At 48.0% G+C, this 9,497-nt stretch overlaps 1 protein-coding gene across 6 annotated transcripts in view; it reads right to left on the minus strand.

Annotated features, from left to right (window-relative positions):
* ADA (adenosine deaminase) overlaps positions 1-9,497 on the minus strand; it is a 118,906-nt gene that overhangs the window by 75,565 nt on the left and 33,844 nt on the right. The window lies entirely within an intron of this gene.

Consider the following 9,497-nt stretch of genomic DNA (forward strand, 5'->3'; position numbering starts at 1 on the left):
TGACCTCAGGTGATCCACCTGCCTCAGCCTCCCAAAGTGCTGGGATTACAGGCATGAGCCACTGCGCCTGGCCTTACTAAAATTATTTTATTTTTTTTTTTGAGGCAGTCTTGCCCTGTCACCAAGCTGGAGTGCAGTACCACAATCTTGGCTCACTGCAACCTCCGCCTCCTGGGTTCAAGCGATTCTCCTGCCACAGCCACTCAAGTAGCTGGGATTACAGGCACACACCACCATGCCCAGCTAATTTTGTTGTATTTTTAGTAAAGACAGGGTTTTACCATGTTGGCTAGGATGGTCTCGACCTCCTGACCTTGTAATTCACCCGCCTCAACCTCCCAAAGTACTGAGATTAAAGGCATGAGCCACTGTGCCCGGCCTCAGGTCATCTCTTAAGAGGCAATATAGCACAATGAGTGACAGCAGGGACTCCAGGGCCAGCCACCTGCGTTCAAATCCCAGCTCTGCTTCCTGCTGGCTATGTGACCTTGGGCAAGTCACTCAACTTCTTGGTGCCTCAGTTTCCCCACCTGTATAATGAGGATAATGATGCTTGCTTTAGGGGGTTTCTGTGAGGATGGCATGACTCATAGTAAGCCCTGTACCATGCCAGTTATTCCAGCCTCTCACTCTTCCCATTGAAGAGGTAGAGACGCAGGCCCAGAGATGGAGGCAAATTCTGCAGGGGTCACACCCAGGGCAGAGCATCGTTCAGCTATGTCTCCTATGGTGTTGCCAAGAAGCCACCATGTGCTTGAGCTGAGAGGAGCCTCCCGGCACCCCACACATGACCCACTCTAGGGAAGGGAGGCTCTGCAGAGAGCAGGGGATGGTGGAGAGGCTGGCTTTATCTTCCGTCTTCCGGGAAGGGGGAAGGGCAGTGTCAGAGCCCAGGAGAGGAGAGAAGTGAATGAATGTGCTGTGTGAGCCCCGGTCAGTCCCTACTGACTCTGGGCCTGTCTCTCCTGCTGAGGGATTTGGGCATTTGGACTCTTAGACTTCGAGCGGCTCCTTGGTGGGGCCTTGGGGGCTGCTCTGGGTGAGGGCTGGCTGTCACCATCTGCTTCATCCCAAGCCACTGTCCTTGGGTCTGTTTTAAATATTAGAGCGTGGCTGGGGTTTTGCTCTAACAAAGGGTCAGCCGTCTTGAAAAGGAGGCTCTGTGATGAGCAGGGAATGGGGCTCCCTTTCCCCCACTCAGGGACCCTGGAGCCCAAGCTGATGACAGGCCAGTGACTCACTCCCTTCTCAGCACATCCTGACATCCCATGACTGGGAGCCCCTCAGAGGTGGCTCCTAACCAAGGTCCCTGTAACCAAGGCCCGTCCCCCATCCTGCCCCTAACACGCATAGAGACTGGGAAAAATTAACTCCCTCCTAAGGCCAGGCCAGATGTTCACGTGGGCATTGGTTTTGCTGACCACATGTGACTCAGGAGTGCCTTCAGAGCTGGAAGAGTCCTGCCAGGCTAAAAGGGCAACATGTCATGTCACAGCTGGGAAACTGAGGCCCAGAGAGGCCAGGTGAGCTGCCTAACATCCCTTGGGGGGAGAAGGGAGGAAGGAATCTGGAGTTCCCATGCCTGACCCAGAGCCTTTCTACCTCTCCAGATAGTTCTTGGATGTGCCCAAGGGCTTGGTCCCCATTCCCACCTCCAGGTGCAAATGTCCTCCCCAACTACACAGAGCCTCTCAGCTTCATCTCACCCCACCTCCAACTGGCTCTCATGGTTTCATCCAGGCTCAGCCACTCACAGCTCCCCACATAGCTCCTGCTCTCAGGCCACCTCCAGGCCTCCATACCCTCCTGCTGCTCTGTTTTATTTTCCTCTTCATCTAGACAACTCCTAATCTTGCTTCAAGACTCAGCTCAGATGTCACCTCCTCCAGGAAGCCTTTCAAAACCACCTCCTTCACCTCCCAGGCTCCCTCAGGACCTGGTACCTCCCACTTACTGTGCTGGAATCATCTCTTTGCTTGTCTCTATATTGCCCTTAGTCTGTGAGCTCATTGTGGACAGAGACCTTAGTTTTTGTTCTTAATAGTAGGGAATGACCTATTACATTCAGCATTTGCTGAATGAATGCATAGGTGGGCGGATGGATGGATGGCTGGAAAAATAGATGATGGATGGATGGATGGATGGATGGATGGATGACCAAATGGTAGATGAATGGACAAATGGACCAACAAACATGGATGGATGGATGGATATATGGACGGATGAATGGATGGACAGATGGATTGATGGACAGGTGGATTAGTGGACAGGTGGGTTGATGGACAGGTGGATGAATAAATCAGGCAGATTATGGCATCTGTAGGGACTCAGACAGTGAGAGGTAAATCCCTGGAGCCTGGATATCCTGACTGATGAAGGGCCTCTCAGATGGAAAGGGAATAACCTAACCTGTTATCTGCCTTCTCCAAGAGATATTTGGTCAAGAACAAAGCCACCCCTGCCCTGGTGCCTGCTTCCTTCTGATCAATTGGTTCCAACTCAGTGGGGTCTCCTGAACTCTGGTAATTCATCTGACACAGGAGGCCATAGGAATCACCCTGCCTGTGACATTCAGGGACTCTGCAGTCCTGAGGCCCTCCCTCCCTGCCACTCCTCAGGTCACAGCTGCCGCCTCATAAATGCTTTCAAGCATAGAAATATACACCCCTAGAGCTAGAAAGGTGTAAAACAGATGAGCTTCACCCCCCTACCATTTTACAGATGAAGAAACTGAGGCCGAGCAAGGCCAAGAAACTTGCTTAAGGACACAGTGCAATAGAGCTGGGATTAGAACTTGGGTCTTTCAATTAATTTATTCATTCATATAGCAAGCATGTATCTAGCACCTAAAGTGCCAGGCTCAATGCCTTTTCCCGGACATGCTAGGGCTGTACATAAACTTTCATGCTAATTTAAAAGCTATTTCCATGCTTCATATGACCCCTCCAGCTCTCCAGCAGGCTGGCCTGTGCCTCACTAGCTGTATGCGTGGCATGACCCCTATGACAACACCCTCTCCCAGCAAATGAGGACCACTTCCTTGTCAGGAAGCCTGGCTGGCACTGGTGTGGGCTGCTGTGTGCAGAGGAGGCAGTCACATGTGTGCGCTGTGAACTGCACATTCCATCCTCAGCCTCAGTGGTGACCGTGTTAGTCCCTGCATGCTCATCTTTGCCAGCTCAGACTGGAGCCAGGCATTAAACTGTTCAAGCCCCACAGCTGCCCCAGGGGAGTTGTTGCATGGCACCTAGGAGCTCACCGGCAGGAGCAGACCTCTGAATTCCTGCCCAAACCAGGGAATATGTGGCGAGAGGAGGTCATAGGGAGGTGCCCAGGGGCTGGACATTTGCAAACCAGCTGAGCAGGCAGCACGCAGCACTTCCCTCTTCACCCCTCCCACCACAGCCAAGGCAGGGCAGCGTGGGGGTAGCCAGGCTTGGAGAGATGGAGCCCGGCCTGGAGTGGGCCAGGACAATTTGCTGGGCCTTCTATGGGGCTTCCATGAAGTATGTGACCTCGCTGAAGACATGGAACTACTCAGAGTCATTAAGAGCCAAAGAAAGGCTCAGCTGCGTTCAACAGAAAAGCTTCTGGGAACAAATCAATGAATTAGAGAACAAAGGAAGATGGTAGAAGATGAACAGAACCAGAAGCCATGTCTAGGATGAAATTAACACGAGGCAGAGACTCCTGATGACACTGATGGGGATGAAAGAGGCAAGGGAGTAAAATCAAATGCCGAGCAAAAAAGAGGAACATCGGTGACCACAGAATTTGAAGTAATTTAAGAGCTGTTATGAATAAGACAGTACAAAAAAAGAAAAGTATAGGCCCATTTCACCTATGAATATGTCGATAGAAAAACACTAAACAAAATATTTGCTGACAGAATTCAGCAGAGTTAAAATAATGATACCACATCACTATCAGGAAGGGTTTATCCGAGAGAAGCATCCCAGAAAATCCACCAGTGTAATCCACTGCATCATTAGATCCAAAGGAAAATCTATAATGTCCATTGATGCGGAAAAAACTTTTGATAAGGTCCTTTTGTATTTATGATGCTTATAAATTTGAAAATTCTGGGAAAATGGAGAAATTCCTAGGTAGGTATAAAATGTCAAAAGATTGACCTAAGAAGAAATTGAGAGTTTCAGTAGGTCAATCAGAGAAACTGAAATGGTGTCAAAGCCCTCCCACTCTCCAAAAATCAGCCCCAGATGGTCTTATGGGTAAGTGCTGGTGAACTTTTTTTTTTTTTTTTTTGAGACAAGGTCTCACTCTGTTGCCCAGGCTGGAGTGCAATGGCCCCAATCACAGCTCACTGCAACCTTTGCCTCCCAAGGCTCAGGTGTCTTCCTGCCTCAGTCCCTCAGGTAGCTGGGACTACATGCACGCACCACCACACCCAGCTAATTTTTGTATTTTTGGTAGAGATGGGGTTTTTCTATGTTGCTGGGGCTGGTCTTAAACTCCTGGGCTCAAACAATCCACCCACTTTGGCCTCCGAAAGTGCTGGGATTACAGGCATGAGCCACTGCACTAAGCCTGCAGAAACATTTTAGAAACAACTAATTCCTACCTTATGCAAGTTGCTTAAAAAGAAAACAAAAGAAAAAAAGGAACCAACCTAGCTTATTTTAAAAGAGTTATCTTGATGATAAAAGCCAGATCATTACAAAAAAGGAAATTATAGGCCCGTTTCACTTACGAACATAGAGAGAAAAATGCTACACAAAATATTTGCTGACTGAGTTCAGCAGAGTTAAAATAATGATACTACATCACCTTCAGGAAGGGTTTATCCCAGAAAAGCATCCCAGAAAATCCGCCAGTGTAACTCACTACATTATTCGATCAAAAGGAAAATCCAATGATGTCAACTGATACAGGAAAAGCTTTTGATAAGGTCCTGATGTATTTATGATTTTAAAAAATTCTTAGCAAACTAGGAGCATGAGAGAAGTGTCTTAATTTAGCAGGGATTTTTAATACCAATAACCTACAGAGAATACTCCTAGTGGAGAAACTTCGTATTTAGTGCATGTCTTTGAAGAAGAGGAACAAGGAAAGAGTACTAGCTATTACTGCTGCTGTTTAACACATAGAGCTGGAGAGCCGCGCTGAGCTACAAGGAAAGAAAATAAGAAGTATAATTATTAGACGGAAAGAGATAAAACTGTCAGTGTTTGTAGATGGTGTGATCATCTACCCTGACAAACTAACCAAATAAACTGACAAAATATTAGAACAAATAAGAGAGTTCGGCAAAATTGCCAGATACACAATCAACAACAAAAATCAATGACACCTTTACATCAGCAATAACTAGCCAGAAAAACAAAATAATTTTGACCTAGAAAAGTTTTAATATATAATATATATAAAAATATATATTATATATAACATATACAAAAAATATATATTATATATAATGTATACACGCACACACATTTTAAAAGCACAGCTGGGCATAGTGGTTCATGCCTGTGACCCCAGCACGTTGGGAGGCTGAGGTGGGACGATTGCTTGAGCCCAGGGGTTCAAGACAAGCCTGGGCAACAAATTGCCAAAAAAAAAATTTTTTTTAAACATTTAGCCAGGCATGGTGACACATGTCTGTGGTCCCAGCTACTGAGGAGGCTAAGGTGGGAGAATTGCTCGATCCCAGGAGATGGAAGCGGCAGTGAGCCGTGATTGCACCACTGCACTCCAGTCTGGGCAACAGAGTGAGATTCTGTCTCAAAAAAAAGGTACATATATATAAATATAAAAATAGTGTGTATATATATATATATACACACACACACACACACACACACACATATAAAATAGTGTCTCTATACACACACGTGCACACACACACACACATTATTATGTTTCTAATCACATAAATTAAATCTATACCTAGAGTCCAGGGTTTATATGGCAGCTCTGGGTGTCAGCACGCCAGGGATCTGAGTTTCTTCATTTCTCCTTCACCCTCTTCTGCAAATGAAGTCCATCCTCAGGGTACCCTCATGGTCCAGGATGGCTGTGGAACTCCACCATCACGTCCGTATTACTGACTGGAAGCAGGCGGGAGCAATGAGTGGTGGCAGGGTCACCAAAGGGAAGCCCTTCGTTTTAAGGAGCCTTCCCAGAATCGGCACACAATGCTTCTGCTCGTTTCTCACTGCCGACGCCTATCCCATGGCTGTGCTTCCTGCAACGCTGAGTGCATTGCCACCCCAAACAAAAAACCAGCGTTCGGTGACTGAGGGAGGAGGAAGAAGGATTTGGGAATGGGCATTGATCAGGCTCTGCCACAGATCCTAGTTTCCAAAACAGGAAACTGCCTCACTGAGGCCCAGAGAGGTGAAGGAATTTACACACAGCCACAAAGCAAATTAGCCACAGAGTTGGGATGTTCTCCTGACTGTTGACCTTCCCATGGTACAGGTGTCCCCTCACGCCCTGGTACATCTAGCTGCTATAGCACTACCCTTCCTCACTTCCAGCCCTGCTGGGGTCAGGATCTGTTTGGATTTCTCTGTCCCCACGACCAAATAATGTCACACCTGTGAGCTCCACCTCCCCAGTGTCATGGGGCAGAGATTGTAAGCATGGGGCAGAGATTGTAAGCATGAAGGCGGGCACACACCCAGGGAGCTGACAAACTGTAAAGGGCTGAGACTGGCTTCCCCTTTTCAACTGCAGATATTTACTCGTGGCTTCCATATGCTATGCCTTGATGGCGATGTTTCATAAGTTTCACTTTTCAGATGCATTTTTTTTTGAGATGGAATCTTGCTCTGTGGCCCAGGCTGGAGTGCAGTGGCACAGTCTCGGCTCACTGCAGCCTCTGCCTCCCAGTTTCAAGCAATTTTCCTGCCTCAGCCTCTCAAGTAGCTGGGATTATAGGCACACACCACCATGCCTGGCTAATTTTTGTATTGTTAGTAGAGACGGGGTTTCGCCACGTTGGCTAGGCTGGTCACGAACTCCTGACCTCAAGTGATCTGCCTGCCTCGAACTCCACAAGTGCTGGGATTACAGGTGTGAGCCACTGTGCCCAGCCAGATGCATTTCTTAGATGCAAAAAAATGCTCAGCCTGGCCCAGGCCTGGACATATAGGCCACTTTTTTTTTTTTTTTTTTTTAACAGATGGAGAAATTGAGACCCAGAGAAGCAAAAGTGTGTGTCCCAGATGCAGAGGGACCTGTGGCAAAGAACATTACCTACATGTCCCTCACTCTGGTTCTCCTTCATAGGTACACACAGAATGATGCTATTTCCCAGCCTCCCTTGCAGTTAAGTTGGGGCCATGTGACTAGTTCTGGCCAATGAGATGTGAGTAGAAGTCATGATGTGCCTTCTCCATCCCTCCTTTTTTCTGCCAAGGTGGCCTTGGAGGCCCCTGGTCTAGAACAGGGGTTCACAAACCGTAATGTGCCTGCAAATCACCTGGGGGTCTTATTGAAATGCAGATTCTGACAGTGGGGCCGAGGAGTCTGCATTTCCAACATACAACCAGCCGACGCTGATGCCATGGGGCCTCGGACACAGGCAAGTCCTACACTACATTGGCCCTACACACTTGAGTGGGGAGGAGCTACAGGACATAGCCCCAGGAGATGCTCCTGGCCCACTCTGGACTATTCATGAGCAAGAAATAAGCTTCACTGGGCTAAGCCACTGAGATGTGGGCATTAGTTTGTGATTGCAGCATTGTCTTATGAAAATCATCATTTAGTCATCAACGATCATTGAGTTCCTACCGTGAGCTCCTTGTGTGACCTGGGTGCCTCATTCTGAACAAGGCACTCACTCTTGGGGTCCTGCAGGTGCAAGGTCAGCAGCTGAGAATGAGAGCCTCCCTAAATGTTGTACCCTACATGCCTCTGTCACCTCACCCTGGCCCAAGCCCTGTAATCTGGTGGAGGGAGCCGGGATTTGAAGCTGGGACCTGTTGACTCCTGAGCTTGTGTTTCCTTCTGGGAAGGCAAAGGGCAACCACACTCATCCTGGGCCCTTGTGTGGGGGCTGTGGCTGCAGCCAGAAGACTCATGGGTTCCCTGGGCACGTATGTCCCTCCAGTGCCAAAACTGGACAGTTTAGAGGGAGGGCTGAACCACAGCAAAACAATCAGCAAAGTGGCAGCTCCCACCACTCCTGCCACACCCACCCACGCTGAACTGAGATCCATCCCTCACACTTCATTACCCAACACCCTTGACGATGACGCCTGCTTCCTGATCTGGCCAGGCCCCAGGGCCTCTACTGACAACACTCTCCCATCCTCAATTATCAGAGAGAAAAAGTTCCAAGAAAAACCCATGCTTTCACTCTTGTTTTCCAGGCTGGAGTGCAATGGCACAATCTTGGCTCACTGCAACCTCCACCTGCTAGGTTCAAGCGATTCTCCTGCTTCAGCCTCCCAAGTAGCTGGCATTACAGGTGCCCGCCATCACGCCCAGCTAATTTTTTTTCTTTTGTATTTTTAGTAGAGACAGCGTTTCATCACGTTGGCCAGGCTGGTCTCAAACTCCTGACCTCAGGTGATCCACCCGCCTCAGCCTCCCAAAGTGCTGGGATTACAAGTGTGAGCTACCACACCTGGCTAATTTTTGTACCTTTTTTAGTAGAGACAGGGTTTCACTATGTTGGCCAGGCTGGTCTTGAACTCCTGACCTCAGGTGATCCTCCCACCTTGGCCTCCCAAATTACAGGCATGAGCCACTGGCCCGGCTGTATTTCTGCATTTAAACAGTAGAGTGAAATCAACAACAAATGCAGAGTGGTGACTTTGTCATTTTATGAAACTACTTGGATTTTTGATTTGTATTTATAGTTTTTGAAAGAGTAAAACACTGTGAACAGTGAGTGGTAATGATTTTGTTTGGTAAGTGCACATTTTAATTCATACATGAAAAAGATTTCTTTCATTTCATGATGATTACTGAAAATAATTTTGTCGTGTGAAGGAAGAGGCGTGTTGGAGAGGATCCACCGTGGATGTAAAGTACTCTAGGCATGCTTCTAAGACACCAGCATTTCCACAAGAAGCCCAAAATACAATAAAATTAAAAAGACCCCTTCTGTTTCTTTTCCTCCAGGTTTCTGGACCCCCGTCTCCACCCTGGGCACCTCCTCCTTCCATAAACAATCCAAGCCCACATTTTCATCTTCAACTTCCATTCCATTGCCTCTTCCCCAGGACAGCAGCTGTCGGGGAATCTCCATGCTTACAATCCCCATCTTGCCACTATATCGAGCCACATGTCTTTCTCACCAATTGCCCATTCTGGAACCTTCTGCCATCTAGCTAGATCACTTTGAGGCCTTGGGCTACTACTGATGGAGGTGATGGGAGCCCCAGGCAGCTGAAGACATCGCCTCTTTTATCTTTGCCAAATTCTACAAGCAAAGTCCATGTCTTTCCATCCCCTGCCCCCATGGCTGGAACATCATAGATGTCCCCAAATCTTGGTGGTGTGACCCCTCACCCTTCACA

The sequence above is a fragment of the Cebus imitator genome, unplaced genomic scaffold (genome assembly GCF_001604975.1).
Source record: "Cebus imitator isolate Cc_AM_T3 unplaced genomic scaffold, Cebus_imitator-1.0 Scaffold132, whole genome shotgun sequence".
Classification (NCBI taxonomy): Eukaryota; Metazoa; Chordata; class Mammalia; order Primates; family Cebidae; genus Cebus; species Cebus imitator.